Here is a 24,555-nt window from a genome sequence, read left to right as displayed (position 1 = left end):
GGGACGGGAATTCGAACCCGCGACCCTCAGATTGCGAGTCGAGCGCCTTATCCACCTGGCCATGCCGGGCACAATACGTTCTGTTACACCTTTTTATTAATTGAAGAAAGCATAATATTCTAGAAACCTTTCATTGGCGGCTAAACACAATATTGTTGCTATTCTTTCTTATAAACAAAGGAGAATCCTCAATTGATGCAGCATTTGAAATTCTTTTAGACAAGATTAGAGTAAACTAACCTATAAGACCGTTTTTTCCTCTTTATTAGCTATATTTTTGTGCGCCAGCAATACCAAGCGTGGGGCATGCGTATACCCGATTCGATTTCATTACTCATCAGGATCTTTACGAGCCTACCATAAAATTGAAAATCTTTTAGGCAGGATTAAAGTAAATTAATCTGTGAGACTTTGGGCAAGGTCAAATACACCAATCGAAAGGGTTTGATCTCCTTAGTCCAAAACTGTGATTAGATCTCAAATCGGCTAAGAGATGACGGAGCTATGAGCTAAAAGTTTGTACTTGAAAAAAAAAAAATCAACAAAATCTGTGACCCATTCTATGAGCCGCTACGCTGCGGCTAAAGATACTAATAGATTTCAAGGTTTTATGCTTTCATTTTTAAAATGAAATATCTGAAAGAAAAGAGTACAATACCAATGTAAAAAATAAAGTTTTTTATTATTCTTTTACGACGTGATGCTATCAAAATTATTTGTAAATGATACTTCAGTATAAATAACCATTTCAGTTGAGAAAATATATATATTATAGTTTTTGTTGAAATATAGTGGTGTTTATGCTCAATAAAGATTAAACTTTCAAATGAAATATAATTACATATTTGAATTTCGTTTCGTTCTTGACATTGGAACAGTTTAATATGTATGAAAGTAAAAAAAACAAAACATAATTCTAGTTATTTATAAATAGAGAGTAGATAACTACTGTAACCAAACATACTGGCAGTAAACTGTTGCACCAAGATCTAAGTTTAAGAATCTATCCCTGACAAGGATACCCGTGTCGTAACGTGTCATGAAACAATAACTCTAATCATATTGGCAACCGGATTAATCCTTAAAATGACTGTTTTTACAAAGTTTCAGAATTAAAAGAAAGCAGAATGATTAATATCGATATTTATTTTATTTGACTTTTGCGTTTAGTTCGGATAATTTTTTCATGAAAGAGTAGATTGTCTGAGTGATAATTATACTGAATTTTAAATCAAAAGCCCTAACAACTGGTAAGGTTGGCAAATGCGCGTGGAACATCTCCAGAATCACTGAAATGTTTACATATTGTTTGCCCCCCAGTGGCACAGCTGTACGTCTGCCGACTTACAACGCTAGAAACCGGGTTTCGATATCCGTGGTGGGGAGAGCACAGATAGCCCTTGTGTAGATTTGTGCATAATTAAGAACAAACAAAACAAAACATACACATTGTTTAATATACTATTCGTTTTTTACCGCAATTGACTGTAAAATGAAATGTAGGCCATCATCACTTAAATCGTTGACCCTATTTTGTAGTAATAAACAAAACAGACAAGATAAATGTATACAGGAATTGCTTATTTGTTACTGTTTCGGGCCATAGATAGAAAGATCAAAGGTGACAGCTCGCGCTATGTTGCTCAGTACGCTCAACACTTGCATCTGTGGGTGTGTTATAAAAATGATAGCCAATTCAGCTATTCGGTTAAGAGTTGGCATGCATACGGAGCAGCAGCTAACTGATTGTCTTCGGTCTTATTAACAGTTCTAAATTAGAAATGATTATCTTCAAGACCTAACCGTTTAGCTCATGTGTTGCATAAGGTTTTCTCCGGGCTCAAATTTTGTTGTTTTCGTTTAGCTAAACTGTTTTCCAGCAGAGGCCACTTCTATCTTATACCATAAACGTAATTTTGACACTTATAGAAGAGGATCAAGCTCCAGTCTTGTATTTTACTTAGGAGTTTTTTTTTTCTGACGTTTAAGTTACCATAACTTTTCATCAGTGTTTGTTTGTTTGTTACGGATTTTGGGCAAAGCTACACGCTAGCTGTCCCTAATTTAGCAGTGTAAGATTAGAGGGAAGGCAGCTAGTCATCACCACCCACCGCCAAATCTTGGACTACTCTTTTACCAACGAATAGTGGGATTGACCGTCACATTATAACGCCCCCACGGCTGAAAGGGTGAGCATGTTTGGTGAGAAGGGGATTCGAACCTTGCTCTTTGACTATTATGATAAATGCGTGAATACGTATTTTATTGGTTGCGACTAGAGTGTGCTTACGCTTACATTTAGAAAGTGTTTTCACTACTTAGATCACAAGAATAGAACATTTGTGGTATAAGTACGAATACGGTAAAATGTCTGTACTTTTTGCTATTCTTGTGCAAGTTGAAATGTCACTAAATCCGTTGGATTATCTGTTTGTTTGTTTTGTGTTTAATTTCAAAGCTACACAACGAGAAACTTTCGTTGTACCAACCGCAGGAATCGAATCCCGAATTTAATGTCATAAGGCCTAAATCTCCGTTGAGCTACGGGAAGGGGGAGTCACTATATATGCTGTAATAAGATGTAGAAATACGTACACATAGCTATATATATTTAGTTTTTAGTAAATATACAAATATACATTATTTTTCAATATTTTCTTTCTCAAACAAAACACTGACACTATTTTACAGACTATTTTCTCTGCAACATTTTTTGCGTAAAATCTATAAACAAACAAACAAACAAACAGATACATGATCGTAGATCGTAGCGTAGATCGTAGAAGTAATTTTCTTAAACGTGTGAAGTACACGCGAGTTGACTGTATTGGAACATAGAATGACTTTTGAAGATATAACATGCCTTTACTGCTCAAATCAAAGGCTTAGGAATATCACAGAGATTTATCTCAGAATATTATACATGTTCACCGAAGCGTTAAAAGACGGTTACTTGGATGATGAAAGTTCTATTTTGTTTTACGTGTCGCTGAATGCTACATTTACTGATAACATCTGTAATTACACAATGGTTGCTACATGGATAAGGAATACGTACTGTTTATTCCGTAGACAACCAGCATGGAGGCGGTTGTTGTAGTCTCTTGGAGAGGAACTAAAATTCAAACTTTTGACGAATAACTTCACTAACATTTCAAGTAAATTAATTAGAAGTTTGTGTAATTAATATACGTGAGCTAAACAATTTACACGGATTGTTGGAAAATTACCTTTAAATTTTACTTTGTGGCATGGTGGTCAGATTAAACCAAGTAAGCTTAACTTCAAAATATTTTTGTTGCTCCTGTAATTGTAATTAAGTATTCCACACTTCTCTCTTCAAACGATCAATAATTTTTATGTTAACTAGTTTTGAACGTTATATTCTCAGAAATCAACTAGATGCTACCATTTTATAGTCAAAGTGGATCGTGTTTAGCAAAGCTTGTAGCGAAGTTCTTAACATATCCTGTTTACGAGTTAGAGAGACATGCTTGGTGGGTTGATTTCCAAATAAAGCTTTGCAGTATTATCTTTTTAATTTTGAATAAAGACTTGAATCCCTTGAGATATGTGAATTCTGAATTTCCCACCAGCCGGGTCGAATTTGCACTAAGTATGAGGAAGTAAATTCCATACAATACACAGTAATAGTCGCACATGTTGCGCAGCACAAGATTTGGTTCTTCAGCTCTATGGTGCCATTTTCTCCGCGGTTTTTCAAGAGTTCTATTTATAGAACCGGTTGAAGGCTCAATGAAGCTTCCTTACTGTTGTTAGATGGCTAAGTATGGTACCTGCGTGATCATGAACACTTCTACTGTTATGCGCAAGTGAAACACTGTATTGATCGAACACTATTGAGAGATAGCGTTTTTGGAAGTAAAGTGTGTTTTGTTTTTTTAGGTTAGCAGAACGAGTCCTTTATCAGAGTACATTTTCTGGTTCTATCTTCAATACCGAAAACCCTGACACTCCTCTGAATGATAACTGACAGATTTCAAACATATACTTATATATGTGTACCTAAAGAAAGTTAAATGTTGTGGGGCATGAGTAGCGGATCATGCACATCGTATAATAATACCAAAATGTACTTATAATTAAACTTAAATTTGAATAGTGGTGTACAAAAACTTTAAACATTTTTGCCATTAATGTGGCTTTCTTATAAACATATTACTTTGATGTCAACAATTATACTTTTTAATGTTGTTTTAGAGATTTTAAAGAGTTAAGTCATTAAATGCACGAAAAAGTAAGGAAAATAATACAATCTAAAGTTAAAAAATTACTCTAATTGTATGTTGCATGCTTCAGATTTCACGAATATTGACGAGTAAGATGATATTTGTTATGTCGTCTTCTCTGACTAGAGTGTTAACGTAGCTAGCTGCCCAGGGGGGATTACATACCACAACCCCATTCTTAAACCCATTTTCATGCAAGTGTTCTGATAAAAACATTTGTATTGCTGCGAGTAAGTAGGAAGTGTGTTTTCATCCAAATGTATGGTGTTTATAAATATCAGTAAGAACGACTCTTATGTTCTTTCTTATAAACAAAATGTTACAAACAATGTTTCATAGCACAAACATAAGTATCTGTTATTATTTGCTATTTCTTCAGGAAATTTTGCAATTTTATATCCTTTGATTCTACGCGAAAATGGTCTAACCGATTAAAGACTAATTTCTCTCTAAATAAGGTTTGAAAATCATGAAGGAAAACAGTTTAAATTAGAGGTTAAAGTGTAATTTGGCCTTAAAAACATATTATTTGAATTAAAACAATCAATATGAGAACCTATGCCATATTACTTTTAAATATATGAGGGTCGCAGGTTCGAATTCCCGTCCCACCAAACATGCTCGCCCTTTCAGCCGTGAGGGCGTTATATGTGACGGTCAATCCCGCTATTCGTTGGTAAAAGAGTAGGCCAAGAGTTGGCGGGGGGCGGTGATGCCTTCCCTCTAGTCTCACATCGCTAAATTAGGGGTGGCTAGCGCAGATAGCCCTCGTGTAGCTTTGCGCGAAATTAAAAAAAACAACAAAAAACTGGCTAAATACTAATGTAAGTAACTACAAACGAAATAAAGAATAAAAAAGATGGCGAGTTTATATTAGATATTTAGAAGCTGCGGTCTTAAAATATCAAATATGTTCTTTAGATTCTTTCCGTTTTAGTAATACTAAAATATATGGATATTAGTAATTAATTCAGAAATATATATATATATATTCAAACCCTATGATATTTCTCTTGAAAAATAAGTTGTTTAAAAATAAAATATTTAAAAAAAACATTGGCTATTAATGTGACATTTTATGTTCTTGGTTTCTCAATTGTTTCCAAAAAATTCTTAGATCATTTCCGGATAAAGGTTAGAAATAATAATAGATATTTGGTAAACTGAAAAATTTAGTATAGCCGAGAAGATCGTCCTGTTATTACATTGTTATACTTTGATAAAATTAAAATTGAATAACCTGAAGATAAGAGCATAATTACAACAGAGATAAAATAAAAATGTTTATGACTAAGAAATGAAAATAAGAATTTTATGAATGTCTTAGAATTAATAGATTGTTTTAGATTATCTACCAAGAAATTATTACTCTATACCTCATAAAATATTTTTTTAATTTAATACAGACTCTGTGAATGAGAGGAAAAACACTCATTTTTTAGAATTTTTATTTTGTTAATTTCACCTGAAATACCAAGATTAAATATAGACAACCTTACCCCTTATATTTCTAAAACATCTAAGACACTTATACAGAGAATGGTAAATAGCCGAACCTTTCTTAGCGTGCCAAAAATACCGAGATTGTGATACGAATACCTTAAATTCAAGACATTGCTCTGTTATTCAAGTTCTAAAAAAAAACGAATATGATTGGAACAGTAGTGAAGACACACTTCTTTGTTACTGTTTAATCTTTGAGAATAGAATGGCATACAGTACTGATTTCTTTTTCAAATTAACGGAGTCTACGCAGTTTGGGAACGCTATATTAGAGTATCCATAGTAGCTATGAAAGAAACTGATGGATTTTTCATGGATGAGCGCAAAACACGCGGCAGTTAAAAAATGTGATTTAGAGCAGCGATAACACATGGATCGCAGTTGACACAAATATTCTCAGTTAAAGCAAAAAAAAATATTGCTGTCTGGAAAACAAGTTTATACGAACCTATAGGATTTCGATTATTGTAATAGTGTTTTTTTAACTGGTATGGAAAAGAAGAATCGCTTTCTTCAGACATCGGCGAGATATGGCTAACTTATGGGTCTTGATATTGTATGTTTGAAAATATATCTAAGTTTGTAAGAACTATTCTAAATTGACAGCAGAGCTCAGCCTACAATTTTTTTTTCTTTTGAAGAAAACATTATGTTTCTATGTCGGTTTCTCACAGTCAATGTAGTTGTAATGTTAGTCATATTTTATGGCTAGGTAATGTATTGTAGCTCAAACGTAACATTGTGAAATACATTTCAATTTCCAGTAAATTCTAACGTACGTGCTTAAGGTATCCTCATCTACTCAGGGTTAGTTAATATGGTTAAGAAATGATCGAACATTAATTATATAAAGTCAGTAACGCGGATTAGATAAGATTTGCAGATATTTGATAATTGCATTACATATCTTAAACTTTTAATAACAATCTAATTTAACTCATCTATTTTGCTAATGCTTCAGATTTCGTGATCATTATACAGCTACATATGCATGTTGTTGTTTTTTACCTGCAGCCGTGGATGCGTTATAATGTGACAGTTAATCCCACTATTCGTTGGTTAAAGGGTAGCCCAAGAGTTGGCGATGGGTGGTGATGACTAGCTGCCTTCCCTCTAGCCTTCCACTGCTAAATTATGGACGGCTAGCGCAGATAGCCCTCATGTAGCTTTGCGCGAAATTCAAACCAAACCTTTTTTTTACCTGCTAATATACCGAACGAAAAATTAGCATTCTCTATATATCAGTTACTTCAATACAATTATTAATGAACTAAAAATCACAAACCTAAAATTACTTTGTACATGTATGTTTTACAGAGAGAGAAACATTTAGTTTCATTACACATCATTCAAAACGATATCAAATTATAATAAGAATTATATGGCTTAGTAAAATTCTACTAATGCCATTTTCTTATATTGAAAGGTTGTTTTTATATTATCTTAGAATGCAATCTTGTTATTGATTTATAAAATACTCGTGATAGTTCCATAAGTAAAACCTACTTATAAAATTATGAATGTATACTTTTATGACGATGAGATATAATACACGTGCTGTGGATGATAAATTTTAAACATCTTTACAAAGAAAAATATTTTTTACTTCATAAACTATGCTTACATATGAATTGTCGTTTTATTTAATTTACTTGTATTCATTTATGAAATACGTACGTTACTCTTCAGTTTTTACATAACCGCGTAATAAGAATTACATTTTTACCAAAACTAGTACAATGAACAATACAAACTAGGAAAAGGCTTAGATTTATTAGCTTTGATAAATTGATGTCTTTTATTGACACCTAATTATTGGACAGTTATTTTTAATTGAAATATGCAAAAGGATTAAGAACATAAGCAGTTGGAAGCACAAACAGTTGTTTTAAACTTTTAACTTCAAATGAACAAAACGCAAGTTCCCTTTAGGTATTAAAGCTCATTCCATTACATGTCAAAAACAGAAGTTTCGATCAATGTCTGGTATCGTCAGCCCACCCAGAACAAATGCGAAGAAGGTTACTTAAAAGAAATACCAGAGCTGGAAAATCCACTGAGATGCATCGTAAAGAAAAGCTAGAAGAACAAACATTTTTCAATCTGATAAAGTACTTCGAGCTGGATATTCTTCAAAGCTACCATTTATTTGTACTTTAAATTTTACCTTATTCTAAGTTGTATCATTAAGAAAAAAAGAAATGCATAGAATCTCTTCCACAGGGGATATTAAATTCGTATTATTCAACCGCATATAATTTTAAAAAGACACGTTTCCCAGAGCAAACGCTCTTTAATATTGATATTAAGAAGATGAAAAACAAAACAAAAGCAGGGTCATGATATCAGAAGGTTTTAATCAACCTGAGATCTTGTCATCTATCATCATATACCATAATTCAATATAAAGATATTAATTTGACCTTATAGATACTAAATAAATAAAAATGCCCACACATGTATTTCAGAAAATCCATATATAACTCTCAACCCTTCCCACTTGACTGACTCTTTGCTCTAATTAACTGCAATATTCTATATATTTTCCTATACACCTCTCGTGACACTTGTATTACTTAACTGTAGCATTCTATATATCTCTCTACCTTTCTCATGTGTGACACTTGTACTACTTAACTATAGCATTCTATCTAGCTCTCTACCTTTCTCATGTGTGACACTTGTACTACTTAACTACAGCATTCTATATAGCTCTCTACCCTTCACACATGACTTTTACTACTTAACTCTAATATTCTATATAACACTCTACCCTTCTCACGTGTGACACTTGTACTACTTAACTGTAGCATTCTATATAGCTCTCTACCCTTCACACATGACTTTTACTACTTAACTCTAATATTCTATATAACACTCTACCCTTCTCACGTGTGACACTTGTACTACTTAACTGTAGTATTCTATATATCTCTCTACCTTTCTCATGTGTGACACTTGTACTACTTAACTATAGCATTCTATATAGCTCTCTACCCTTCACACATGACTTTTACTACTTAACTCTAATATTCTATATAACACTCTACACTTCTCATGTGAATTATACTAATTTACTGGAATGTTCTATATAGCTCTATACCCTTACCACGTGACTCTTTATACTATTTAACTGCGATATTCACCTTAATCATCAGCCTTACTTCTTTTCCAAAAAAAAACAACAAAAAACTATTGTCTAATACATTCAGAAGTGCATATGCTGTTGAGTGAAATGAAATTCAAACAGAACGTTGTTATGTCTATTTGTACACGAATAATCAGACACTGACTCCTGCAACTACATATTTGTAATTAGTAACTGAAATTTATAAGTGTGTATCATACTTCCCATAAGTTACAAACGTTGAAAGTGTTTTCTTAATTTTGAGCTTTTCTTAGAAAACTTTTCCCATATAAGCTTAACATCACAATACTTTATTCATAAATGTTCTACGATCGATTCATGTTTCAAAAATCCCGTGAAATATTGCCACGCTTGTGTTTACAATAGAGACAGAAAGTTCCCACCTTAACCACACCCCATTTTCTGTTAATTGTAGAAATTTCGGTACTCAAGTTTCATTTTTAAATTAACTTATGAAGTATTCTTCATGTCTCTAAAACAACGTTTTCCTTTAATTAAATAAAGATTGAAATATATTCGGCATGTTTAATACTTAAAAATAAATTTTCATTTCTGACATAAGGTCATTTTCAAGTAAATATTTTGTAAAATATTGTAATTTATATAAGCTAAAATGTAGGAACAGATAAATGTCTTACACAGAAATACGTTTGTAAATTAATATACTATAATGTTATAAGTTCATTATTCGTAAGAATTATCAATACACACGTTCCATTATATCTATCTTTTAAGACAGCTACAAATCTCAAAATAGATTAACGCCTACTTCACTGACAAATTACAGATCATTTTTTAAACCCCTGTGTGTTTATAAGTTTACGACTTACATCCATATAAAATAATAACTCAACATATTTTAATATGCGATCAGATCCCAGTGGCACAGTGGTATGGCTGTGGATTTACAACGCTAGAAACCGGGTGGACATAGCACAGATAGCCCATTGTTTAGCTTCGTGCTTAACTTCAAACAAACACAAACAAAATACGTGATTAACTGCTACGTTTGTACAGATAAATAACGAAGACATATAAAATTCACTATCGATTTTTGCCCAGCATGTGAATTATAAAGACAAACAAAAGATCCATAAGGCATTGGTATGAAATAAGCTTTGAAAAAAAATGATCGAATTTCAATACCTATTCTGATGTTGTACACACATACAAAATATATAAACCAAACCAAAGAAGCTATAAACGAACAAATGTACTAAATTCAAATTTATGAGATTTGCCCAGATGATTGGTACTGGAGAAACTCAAACTACTGTTCAAAGCACGAACTTATAGCAATAATAACCAACTTTTTATCGATTTCCTTCAAACATGTATTGTTTCGTTATGATGTTAAGAAAAATCTGACGATCAAACCAAGATTTTAAGGTAAAAAAACAAGCAGTATTTACTACAGCCTACTTTTATACTTCTCATTCAGTTTACAGGGTAACTAAAGGGGGTTAAGAACGTTTCAGACAAAATGATTGTTTAAAAAAACTGTAGACCTACATATTTGTACCATCGGATTATTGGTTATAGATACGTATGAAAATGGTACATATTTAATAAGCAAATAACAAAAGACATATATATATATATATATATCGCCGAGAAACATCATAATGCAGTTGTGTAATAACTCAATAAGTTGTTTGATGTTATGCGCTTACTATGTAGATCATTGCATTGTTTTTTTCTCAGCAAAGATTTCTTGAACACCCAGCCATGTAGATATAGACATGATTAAATGTTTAAATTTTACTAATCACGTACAGGAGCAATGGTCAAGTAGTCAGACCTGTGGTATATTAGTTTTAAAAATGTTACAACCAAACTAATACACCATAACTTTGTGTCTATAAAATGGGTAAAACAAAAACAACAACAAAAAAATGGCACGATTTTCAAAAGAATTACGATGGTTTTGTTTATTAAAGTCACAATGATGGGGACTTTTCTGGTGATAACGTTTACATTTTTAGATACATGAGGTATAAATACTTTCGCTACGTTAGAAAAAATAATTTCGCATACTCTGCCTCTCCTCTTTTCCTTTAAAAACACAACAACAACAATAAACACACATTTGAATATCCACAAAACATGCTGATCAGATGCTAATCTACTTTTTTACGTGCCAATTTAGTCATAATGAATAAACTGCTTTCGCCCTTAGAAACAAAGAAATTCATCAATGAACAAGGAGGTCTAAAGTAGTGCAGAAACATTTTTAATCGAATTTCTTTTGTAATTAGATCTTAAAACAAAATAATTTATAATCGATATATATAATGTGATTATAACATTATTTACTCTTCTGTTGCTCTGCGAAAAAAAATACACACTCTTTCGTTCTTAGCTTATTTTCAATTAAGTAAACGCAGTAGAAAAAAAGTAAAACGGAAAAGCATATTTTTTAGTATTACGACCTTAATTTCTAATTTGGATCTTCATCCTATCGTTTTTCACCATCATTTCAAAAGATAAATAAATTAGTATGCTCATATTTATATAGTCAAGAATAAGCTCCGGAATAAAAATCCACATAACTTACATGCTATTGGTCGGGCTGATTTATTGGCGTTTTTTTTTCGCAGTAGATCTACCCAACTTGGGTAGATCTACAGCGAAAAACGCGAATAAATCAATCCAAGTTTCCCTTCCTCACGCTGTAAATAATATTTACCTGCTGTAGCTCATTTTTGTCATCTCCTTATTTGTATTTTTAATAAATAAAACCTGTCTTCAAGAAAAATCTAGACTGATTCGTAAGAGCTTTCGATCAAATCAGTGCTGTATAAATGTTTGAAGTGTTTCATTAAACAGTTCATGGCTTTAAGCATGGTCAGCTGTGTATACCATTTCTGTGCTTAAAGGAATTGGACAGTGTTTTGTAGTTAATAGACCAAGTTCCATTGCTTTAGTAAGGCAAGGTTCGCGTTTGTCACTTCTTGGTCATTTTTTATTATTTTATATTTATGAACCTCATGATTTGTTGCTTGTGTTCAGCTGTGTTTCTGATCTGAAGTCTATTTTTTAAAAATAGTTTTTCATTATTGATTATTTGATATTAATAAAATATCAAATGCATTTCAAAGGACACAAAGAGTTTCATAACATAAGATGTTTTTAAGTTAGATACTTATTCTTTAAAAATATTTGTCGAGTAACTAAATACTATAAGTTTTCTTTAGATATAGACTTGTGATAAAGAAGGAAAAGATTCAAGTTCTTTTTATGAAAAGCAAAAAAAACTGTATTTTAATTTTATAGGTTTGGAACTAGTTAATATTTATATTAAGTCAACGTGGTAGAGTACTAATAGAATATCTTAAAATTGTCGTTGGATACCAATAACATTTGTGTTACTTTAGTTTCAACTTATGTTTGAATTCGTGTTTATTAATTTATTATTTTATTGTTTGTCAATTTCGGGCAAAGTTCCTCCAGGACTATCTGCGCTATCCTCCCTAATTTTGAAGTAATAGAGAAGATGGAAGGCAGTTAGTCAAAATCACCCACCGCCATCTTTTGGACTACTCTTTACCAACTAATATTTGGATTCATCACATCATTACATGCCCAAAGCTGAAAGGGCGATCATGTTCGGCGATAGGTTTCGATCCCGCGACCTGCAGATTGCGAGTCGAGTGCCCTAACCATCAGGCCACTGTATTTTAACGATATTTGTAAAATAGAAGCGTTTTTTAATTATGATGTGTTCTCCCATATACACATAAACCAATTTCTTATAATTACGAAGTAAAGAACATTTTTGAATATGTAGAAGTAAAAAGTTTTTAAATCAGATATGAAACTAAATAATAACCTTAATTGATAATCTTTGCCTAAAACCGCTTCAAAGTATCAAGAAACATTTTCTCTTTACCAGCTCAAACTACATTTAACTAAACTTTTAACTCTGCCGATCTAAAGCATCTTATATTAAAATAAATCAAAGTGTATATCAAAATCGAATAACACTCACATCGACCTCAATCTTCGTATCCGCTTTAGGCTCTTTTTATCATCAAGCTGTGAACCCATTTATTATCATGTCGATTCTAAGTCGTACTTCTATGACACATGTTTTCAGATTAGGTATGTTACCTTCCGTAAGTAAAAGCACGACCAAATATTGAACTATATAACACGAGAAACGTTCTAAAATTTTGGATACACGTTATTTAGTTCGCCTACCATTCGAAGCCCTGAAGCGTTCTAGAGTTCCATTAAAACAAGCAAAAGGGAAGTTTTAGAAAAGTGAAATGAGGACTGGAGGTGTAAATTTGCTTCTACGAATATTTATCAAATGAGACTCGTATGTAAGCCATGTACAGTTACCTTCTTAGCTAAAAGTGAATCCCCGTCCAGCTCTCTCTCTGTTTATATGTTACTCTCTCTCTCTCTCTATATATATATATATAGAGATAGATATAATAAAAACTTCTAAATCCTAAAGTTTTCTTACCTTATCCGCCATTTTATTTTTACTGACTACTCATTAGAGTTTAATAAACATACTTATTATAATCTTGCATGCTTCTTTCTACCATTCTATCTTCTCTCTTGTTTTTCATTTTCATTTTCTCTCGTTTCTGTTTTTTGACTTAATAAAACAAGCAAAGAAATTGACAGAAAAACGTTAAAGTTGGACATTCCTGACTTCCCAAAACAAACTGTCTGATGAATTTGATCTTTGTAAAATGCTATATAAATAACGACATGGTCAAGTTTTCTGGTATGACTTATTATGTTGAACTATTGTGAACGTGAGATTTTATTATATCTCGTTCTTTCCTTAGTGCAAAACTGTACAATGGGCTATCTACGCTGCGTCTACTGTGGCAATTGAGCCCCGAATTTTAGTGTTATCAGCCTTTAAGCTTAACGTTGGAAAATTAAGATACATCACTTACATAAATTTGTATAAACTTACATACAAATCATTATTCATCACTAAGCTGATTAATATATGATTTTACTTTGACAAAATGGCAATATTAATCTTACGTTATTGTTGTTTAGCGCAAAGCGACACTATGGGATATCTGTCTACTGTAGGGAATCGAGCCCCGGATTTCAGTATTTTAAATCCGGAAACTTGCCACTGACCCACCGAGCGAAATAAGTTTGTTTGTTTGGTGTTAAACACGAAGCTACATAATTAGCTATCTGTGCTGTGCTCCTGTTTTTAGCCTTCAAACTTACCGCTGAGCCACTGGAAGCAGTAAAATAAAGGTTAGAGGCGTAAAAGAAGAATGTTATCCAGAGTTTTCGCGATAATCAACGGTACGAAGAACTAAACTAGATTACTGTTATTTTTGGTAAAAATCACAATCGCGGTAACATTATTATTATTCATAGGAAAATAACAGAAGTAGCTTAACTTTCTATTCAAAATCATGCTTCGCCAATTTGCAAAACAAGTGTTTACACGAGAAAAATTGTTGTTGTAGTAAATGGCTGACATAAATTGTGTTTCGACCATTGCCGTGTTTGTTATACCTCAGCCGGCCTGATTAGCTCTGAATTGAGCTTGAAAACAAAAATCACGAGATCATACAAATATGGTTGCTAAGACGCGCAGCAACAATTTTGTAGAGACCTGATTATCGGTTAAGTCAGTCTACTTGCAATATGTGAATTTACAAATTTGTTAAACATAAAAAAATTGGTAATAAACTCAATTAATGCATATGCAGTGTACAACAATACAAAATGTAATAAGAGAAACGATAATTGGGTCATAAAGAAGTAACATATAGTACTGTAGTATACAAACAATGTCTATCCCGTCATAACCCATTGAACTTTATATGTTTGAAATTAGATTATGGTACAAATGTTTTCAGGTACAGTTAAGGGGTCCTATACAGAGTTGTTTGTTACTTGTCCCTAGTCTCTATTGATTTCATACGAAGTTGCTTGTGACTTGTCCCTAGTCTCTAATGATTTCATACGAAGTTGATTATGACTTGTCCCTAGTCTCAATTGATTTCATACGGAGTTGAATGTGACTTGTTCCTAGTCTCTATTGATTTCATACGACGTTGATTGTGACTTGTCCCTAGTCTCTATTGATTTCATACGGAGTTGATTGTGACTTGTCCCTAGTCTCTATTGATTTCATACGGAGTTGAATGTGACTTGTCCCTAGTCTCTATTGATTTCATACGGTATTGAATGTGACTTATCCCTAGTCTCTAATGATTTCATTCTCTCGTCCTGGTTTTTTTATTTTTAGTTGAAGAGCTTTTTTATTTTCTTCCTGGTGTCACAGTCGTCGTTACGACAAACTCATTACAAGTTTAAATGGTCTGACAACAAATTTATTTGTTGATCTGTTGAATTTCGCACAAAGCGACACGAGAGATACCCGTATGTAACTATTATCAAGTCAGATTATGAGAAAAAAAGCATCATCTGTGAAAAGTCAAAAGAAGTTTTCCTTCAACCTACCAATTAGCTCAACACGTAGCACAAATATTATCACCCTTACCTAGAAACTCTTAATCTTTTTTGTCAAATATTCCTTTCACTTCAAAGATTTTCTAAACAACGTTGTAATATCTGAAACTGATTTTCTTTGTAAGTTATAATATGATATCTCTCTTTACAAAAGTTCTTGTCACATATACTCTAACTATGATGAGTGAACTTGGAAAAGATGAAGTATTACATGGATGTACCCAAATTCCTCTCGACGTTTGATAACAACAATTCATCCTGTCCTTAAAATCAACTTACTTTTCTGAGAACTCGACTTCTATCAACATACCCACGCTTCTCCCATGGCATCTATCGCTCATCATTTGCCAAATTTACATAGAGACATTTGAGAAAGAAGCTCAAGAAAAGTGAATCATGACTTTGAAAATCTAGCTTTGTGCTGTTGACAATATATTTATAGTATAGCAGCACACTCAAGAAGATTTAGGAAAATTTCACATTCATTTAAACAGTACACATTCATTTATTGAGCTTACTAGAGAACAACCAACTTTCCTTTTTAAGATATATGTGACTAAAACAAAATATATCAGGGCTTCGTGACAGAAGAATATACGAAAATTAAAGCCAGACGTGTGCTTGTACTACAAAATAGGCATTGTTAAAAACTTGGCAAAGAGGACAGACAAAATAATGTCTAATAACAATCAACAGAAAGAGATACAAAGCCTTAAAATATTTATAGCCAACTGATACCCTAAATCACTGGTTAAACAAACAGTTCAGTCCAACCATTCTAAACTGGGTGATACAACAATATGACTCAAACACACCATTCACATTTATTTATTTAACATACATTGAAGACACCGGTGAAAAGATAAGAAGGATATAAGTACGGATATAAGGATTCCGATCAACACTAAATTTGTGAAATATACTGGCAAGTACGGATATAAGGATTCTGATCAACACTAAATTTGTGAAATATACTGAGCAACTTAAAAACAAATACCTCCTCTTGAACAAAAATGAATTGCGTAAAATATAGAATACTAATGTTGGAGAAACAGGTCGAACTGTGATTACCGTAGTGTGGTGTCCAATCTGGAAGCCTACAAAATGTAGCTGTGGTGACACGTGAACGAAAATGCAATCATGAAATTCTATGGGACAATATCCGTGTTTTTTTACATGAAAGTTATTATTCTGAGGGGAAATACAAAGGGACACTGATCATCAGAAAACATAAGCGTAGACCAGATATGGATATTAACAGATATTGGGGAATCGACGATAATAGTCCATTAAGGATTGCCATCATATGATATCTATTGCAAACTTATATTCTCAATAGTTTAACCTATGGCGATTATATATATATTACGTGTGTTGTGTTTAAATATATATATGTATATATATGCACAGACAAACAAATTATTCATTCACACCAATTGTATATTCTCATTGTTACGTATCTATTCACACTAATGTAGGATTTACGAAGTTCTAACGGGCCCACTTTCAGTGTTTGTCCTTGTATTATTGAATATTATTTAAACTTATAATCAGTTTGGGCTAACTATAGCTACGGGACAGTAAGCAAAAGCTTGCAATAAAAAAGTGGAGTACATCCATTTATTGTGTATTTATTTATTGCGATATATTACGACTGTAGAAGGGAGTATAGCGTTTGTCATCGGTGTGGGTTTGATTTTTAGTTTTGTTTTATGAAACAAAGTGATTTAAAAGCCAGTAAAAGTAATGTCATTGATATCTTGAATGTAAAAGCTAACTTGGAATCTAAAATTATATTAAATTTTGCTATTATCAAACGACGTAGTATTGTTACAATTTGTCGGCTACGACTCGTGAAATATCAGGATATATATACAGAGTATATAGACAAAGAAAGTAAGACTAATTGCTTCCCTTAGACAAAGAAGTAAAACGTTTCATTATTACATGCATGTTATGTTTCAACACTAACTTATCTTAAACAAAGAAGTAAAAAGTTTCATTACTACATGCATGTTATGTTTCAAAATTCGTTTATTATTATCTAAGTCCAATGTAAAACGTCCTCTGTTTCTAACATGCTTTCCAGGACCGAATAAATTGTCTCTTGTCCCATTTTTGTCCCCAGTGGCACAGCGGTATGTCTGCGGACTTATAACGCTATAAACCGGTTTTCCATACCCGTGGTGGGCACAGCACAGATAGCCCATTATGTAGCTTTGTGCTTAACTACAAACAAACAAAACAAACAACTTATATATACAACTTAACAAAGACTTGTAGGATGTCTTGTTGTATGATCAACAAATAGTGCCCCCATGATGGCTGAAATTGCTGTGATTATCGTATATTATCAATAATTAACACTAAACGTCTTACTTATTCTATTTGCTCTTCAGAGTACACATAAAATCAGGCTTTTTATTTGAATGATTCAACTCTATGGTACCAAACTTTGTTTGTAGTTACGTGCAAAGCTATCATACATAATGGACTGTCTGCGGTTTCTAACGTTACAAAGCGACAGACTTATTACTATACCACTGAGGGTGAAGGCAAGGTATCAAACCTTAATTTTTTTTTTCTGCGTTCATAATTTTATTTCACGTCCGATAATACTGCATTCTCTATTTTACCGTTCTATTTTTTTTGTTGGTTGTTAGATATTTTTACAAATTTACTTTTCCTTTATTTTTTCATTTCTCAACCTAATGTTTTCATAATTATGAAACTGCTTTGTAACTATTTATTGATTCACTAAGCGGAGCTCTTTTATGTGACTTTAAATATTATACAAATGTTAGTTCAATGTTTGTAGATGTCTGTCATTTTGTTGAAAATAATATATATATTCGTGGTTTAATATCAAAAGCGTCTATTGATGTTTGGCCTTTTCTTATAGATTTTGCGATTCAAAATAGCAAACAAACTAAACAAAAATTAACGATTAAGAACACCAACCTTTATCTAGGAGATTCATTTTCGAGTATTGTTAGTCTTAAAACACATTCCGAAATAATAATTTCAATCATTTAGTCTATGTATTACCGATAGTTAACGTTAAGCATTCTTTAAAGCTTAGGAATTGATTTTGTGTTTTATTAGACTTGCGTTCTTGTAATTGTAAGCAACTCACTATAGCTTGACGTATGCACCCCACCACTACTTTCATCAGTTACAGCTTTTCAAAGGGCCTGAGCTGGTTTACTTTCCTTTGCAGGAATTACTTAATGCTCTTGTAATTGTGGTTGATTCTGGTATAAGGGATAGATATAGGGTTTGCAATGCTAGTATCTATATAGCGAGTGTTTACTTGAGCCTGGCAGTCTGTGATAACATTTTATCGCTCATTTTGGACTAGCAGTCCTACCTGTTGGAGGTGTCTGTTAAAGCAGCTTACAGTTAAGTCGGATGAAAAGCTAATTTAGATTGAGCATGTTCTCGCCTTTTGTGTTTTTTGTGATATCTTAACATGAAAGTAATATCAAATATGAAATTATCGAGTGGAAAAATATGATAAAAATATGTAAGAAAATCTAACAAAAAATGCGAAAAAGAAGAAAAGCAAAAAAATATCTCAGAAATATCATTAAGGAAAAGAAGATTTCGAATAATGAAAGAGAGTTGCAAAGAGTTTTGTAATAGGCTAAAACGATGACATTTCAAATGAAAAAAAAATTAAACGAAGGAAGAGAAAAACTGACCAAAGAGGAAAAGGAAAGAAATATTAAAGAAGAAAGACTAGTTACTATGGAGATTAAGAAGAAAATGTTGCATAGAAGGAGGTTTAAGTTTCTTTTAGTGCAAAGCTACACAATGGATCATTGACGCTGTGCTCTCCTCGGGGATCGAAAGACGAATTTTAGCATCATAAGCCCTCAAATTTATACGGCTAAGCCTCGGAGGGGGGGGGGAAGATTGGAAGGAAGAAAGATAGATGTGTTGTTCATCATAATTTACTTTCCAGTTGGTTTATGTTTTATGTTTCATTCCGAAAAAAACAAAATATAACAAAGAAGAACGTCAACATTGAAATCAGTTTCTAGGTTTGTATATATCCTTTATACACATATCTACACAAATCTATATCATTTTTTTTAATGATGTTTGCTGGAGTAGGTTCTCTTAATGTAAAAAGAAAAACGATTTTTACTGTTCTCGATCAGTGGGTTAAAAAATTTTCTAATAACGTTTTATGGATGTTTGTACGTATAATTGACTCTCAATTATCAGGGGTAATGTAGAGGAAGGGGCATGGATGAAAAAAAAAACACTGATAATACAAAGCGCAAGAGAAAACTTGCATATATGTAGTATAAGAAAAACGAAAAAAGCTGAGAATATTCTTATATAACGCGTATTAAAAACTTGCATGTGATACACAACGTGATAAGCTTTACTAGAAACGTTTAAAAATCATTTAAAGTGTTCTATTTTTTGTTTGATATGCTGTTTTTTTTCGAATTGCAGAACGTAGCTACAATAGAATTCAGTATAAAACCTTGTTTGTTCTATAATCTCGAGTTTTTAATGCATTATCAATATAATTCGTTTTAGTTTTCACATTGTGTTCTTAATAGTCAATTAACAAACGAAACGCCAAATTGAAAAACAGTATTGTTTGTTTGTTTGTTTTTGAATTTCGCGCAAAACTACACGAGGGCTATCTGCGCTAGCCGTCCCTAATTTAGCAGTGGGAAGGGAGCTAGTCAGCACCACCCACCGCCAACTCTTGGGCTACTTTTTAACAACGAATAGTGGGATTGACCGTCACATTATAACGCCCCCACGGGCGAGCACGTTTGGTGGGACGGGGATTCGAACCCGCGACCCTCAGATTGCGAGTCGAGCGCCTTATCCACCTGGCCATGCCGGGCCCGGTAAAACAGTATGATATATAAAAGACAAAATGATAAAATAAAAAATTCAATGAACGGCGAACAAAATGAATAGGAACTGTATGGATAGAAATAAGTTCAACGTTACAAGAAACATAACATATTTTTGGATTCCACGGATCTCATCAAAGTTAAGCCACAAACCGGATAATCTGCCCACGGATTATCCAGAGGTTAACTAATTCATCATAATCGCATTTCAGAATATATCTGTAATTAGAACTTGGGAAAATATTGTCAATCCCAATTGGAACTATTTATTCTTAGCTATTGATTCATAAGATTCTCTTTCATGTTTCCTAATAAAATAATCATCATGTAACAATTCTGAATTATTAAACAAATTATTGAAAAATGAAATTTCGTTGAAATAAAACAGTTAATAATATAAATGTGACATGAGAAAGAGCGTTATTTCAATATAATCCTGATTACTGTCTACTTGCTACACATTGTAACTTATTAGAACCCAGTAACGTTAACAACAATGAAACCACAGTAAGCACTTAACACTATTGCACTCTTTACTACAGTAACAAGATTTCATTTCCACCTTGACTAATACGACACTGTACCAATGTTAGGTTTGAAACTTGGCCTTTTTAGTGTCCTTTAATGTCCGTCAAATGACCCAATTAGTCTCTAATTAGCGTTCCCCCTTTTGCAGTTTGCAACGCCCCCGGAGGCATTAATTAGGGGCAATACGGTCAGTCTGACATAGTTATTAACATATATACTAACAGAAAAAAAGTGAAGAAGCACGTGCTCTTTCTACCCTATATGTTAGGTACCTATGTAACCAGTAAAATAGTTGATATTTATATCAAACAACCAAGTTAAGCCATAACCACACAGAACATGTACCATTCTAAAATTCTAGATCTTTCACTGTATAAATTATCTATTCAAAAATTCGGGTTATTTTTATTATTGAAAACAAATTCAAACCTCTGTTGTTACACAAGTTTTGAATAAACTTATAAACTAAAATTTCGAAAACTTTTTCAAAAGTTGATGTTCACGAAACATAACCGATTTGTCTTTTTTCTTAGAGTATAAAATGCGTAATACAGTTAATTATATGCTTTAGCTTTACAGAGTATATAATTAAAACATAATAGTTTTTCGATAAATTATGGAGGCTGAGTAATTTCAAGTCGAATATTTTCTTAAGGTAGTTGAAACGATTTGAACTGTTGACTAGGCAAACGGCTAATGCAATATGTAGCCTTGAAAGCTCATAAGGTATATCCTGTCTAAATATACACTTGAAAAAAAATATCCTCATAAAAATGTTATCACGCGAATCACAACTTTGCTGTTTACCTGACTAATGGCTAACATAATATCCAAAAGAACTGGTGTATATCAATATTTAATGTTAATATGCTTAGGTGGTTCAACATGGGCTATTTAACCACCCTCTTTCGTAGTTACTGGGTAGTGTAGATTAAGCTATAGCACAGTTTCCCTTCACAGTGGAAAACACTCAATGATTTATTTACTCAGCAAATATGCACCATACGGCGGAGCTGAAATTCAATACTATACCAGACATGAATGATGCATTAGTAAGTATGAAGTAGGCTTAAAGTACATTAAGCCTAATTCATACTAGTTAACATAGCATTCATAATTTTGACAAACGTTTACTTTAAATATGCTATTCTGTGTATTACGCAACTACCTATGATTATTCTGTACAAAATGTTAGTAAAATTAAAGAGCATAACATAACACCAGAAAACGCGTTTACAATCACCTCGAAGCTGTGTGGTCTTAACATTTGAAATGCGATTTTATAACACTGGTGTTACCGTGGGTCTACCGTGTTGAGGTGATAAAGACATATGAACTGACTTGAGAATATTAGCTGTTCTTCTATTAAGTATATATATTTGATTTTATACTTTAATTGTAGATTAAAGAGAATATTTCAGTTTCAAAACAAAATATTATTTTATTGTTTCGATATTTTCTCAATGTTGTCTTGTAGTATGCTAGAAGTTATAATAAAAATATGAAACCATAACTTGTTCATTTGAGTAATATAACTTTAGGATCAGTAAGATATTGGTCAAAAGTAAGCCAAACTTACATTTTATGATAAATATACTGAAATCTCTAGGCATATTCCGAACGAGCGTAATTACAGCTAAATATGTTTTAAGACCTTGGTTTTAGCTAAGCTGTAAATCATTAAGTGAAAAAAAAGCTATAAAATGAACATAACAACAGACATCAATAGTTAAACCAGCTGAGATGTACACTTTCAAGTTGTATCACTTTTGATCATCTAAGCATAGTCTAAGGTAAGATACTTAACCCAGTGGAGGTTTATATGATTTACGTGGATAATATAGCTGACATCATTCTTATCTTTTATCCCATCTTTTTATATGTTTTATTGCGTAAGTCACATGGAAAGCTTATAAGATACCAAGGTGTAGGAAACCGAGAACGACTTTCACATTCCTGTTGTATACACTTTGTAATATAGCTATATTTCACAATGAATTTCATAGTGTGACAGGCTGATAACTATAGTTTTGAGACCATTTGTTTTGTTAGGTTCGCTTTGAATTTCGCGCAGAGCTATTCGAAGACTATCTGTGCTAGCCGTCCCTAATTTAGCAAAAACACACTAGATAGAAGGCAGATAGTCAACACCATCAACCGTTAACTCTTGTAATACTCTTTAACCAACGAATAGTGGGATTAATTGCCACATTATAACGCCCCCAATGGATGAAAGGGTGAGCATGTTCGCTGACAGGGATTCTAACCTGAGACCCATAGATTGCAAGTCGAGCGCCATATCCACCAGCCAATGCCAGGCCTATTTTGAGAACAATTCAATTCTCTTCAACTTCTAAGACAGTGATTGAGAACAGCAGCAATAGAACTTTGCATGTTTTTAACGTTAGAGGTTAGCTTAACATTATTTCTGTTTCCACACACAGGTATCTTTATACTCTGAAGAGTGTTTGAGGCTATCTAACTTGTAACTAAATAGACATTTACGCAAGAGTTCTAGTTGAGCTGGAAACCTTCAGAATCTCAAACAGTCTTTTGAAATTAAAACGTTTGAAGGTAAGTGAAGAAGCAAAAATACAACCAGATAAAGTATAAGGATATTTCTAAATTGTACGTTATGGTATATAATTTTAATTTTCCTTAATAATCGTTTCAGAACTTAAAAGGAGGATATATTGAACATTTTGTAGAGTAACACAAGACAAAAGGAAATAGATAGCTAATCAATGAGAAAATCTAAGTCGAGCATAACATTAGTTTTAGGTGTTCTAAAACAGCTACAAATTAAAGATACCAACGTTTGCGGGCAAATGCAACATGCCTCCGCTACGCAATCCCAATATGGCCAATTTTCACACCAGAAAAATTGTGAAAAACAACGAAAAATCGAAACCTGTTAATATCACTTCTTGGGACCTGCAAGAAGGTATTTTTGTATCAAATCCCACTTAATGGGGGTTGACATACATATGAATAGTTCACTAAAACCACAAATTGTGCTTTCCTCGCTGAGAAATTGAGTAAAAGACAAAAATACAAAAATTTTTATACCTCTGTTTGGGACCTGAAAAGAGTATCTTTCAACCAATTTTATCTATATTGGCCAAAATACGGCAGAGTAATTGTCAAAAAAAAACCCTAAATTATGCTTTTTGTGGTATCTTGACCACCCTATAATTACTAAAACTGAGCAAGTCCACCTTTTTTTTTTGTCAATGTGTGACACCTACAAAAAGTAAATGGGTCAAAATATGGCTAAGTAATTGTACTTTAAAAAAACCCAAATTATGCTTTTTTGGATATCAATGTGTTGATCGCATGAAAATTTATATTTGTGCCAATTTTCATTTTGACTGCTGTAAATACGACCGCTCAGGAGCCCGAAATATACATTTTTGGGTTCTTAACCTTTCACAAAAATACATTTTTGGGTTCTTAACCTTTCACCTAATAAATATTTTTTAAAAAAGGCTTAAATAAAAATAAAAAAAACATTCGTTTTGGTGTATTGGACCAAGGTATAATATTACCAAGTTTCGAGTCAATTCGCCGATAAATGAAGGAAAGGCGATCGATTGAAAAGTATTTGGAAGAAGACGATGAAGAATCAATAGAAAAAATAGTACATCTCTCTGCAGAGACATAACTAAAAAACATTTGAATGCACTAGTTAACGTGTCCTGTTAATATATATTTATGATACTACCTTACTCGGAGATGATAACTTTCTCCAAATTACATATTA

General features: G+C 32.6%; 1 protein-coding gene across 3 annotated transcripts in view; it reads right to left on the bottom strand.

The window, feature by feature from the left end:
- LOC106459793 (GTPase-activating Rap/Ran-GAP domain-like protein 3) overlaps window positions 1–24,555 on the bottom strand; it is a 427,929-nt gene that overhangs the window by 303,373 nt on the left and 100,001 nt on the right. The gene's annotated exons all lie outside the window — the stretch shown is intronic.

The sequence above is a fragment of the Limulus polyphemus genome, unplaced genomic scaffold, assembly GCF_000517525.1.
Source record: "Limulus polyphemus unplaced genomic scaffold, Limulus_polyphemus-2.1.2 Scaffold30, whole genome shotgun sequence".
NCBI classification, from domain to species: Eukaryota; Metazoa; Arthropoda; class Merostomata; order Xiphosura; family Limulidae; genus Limulus; species Limulus polyphemus.
Note: the sequence above shows the minus strand (reverse complement) of the source record. Positions and strands in the feature narration are given on the sequence as shown.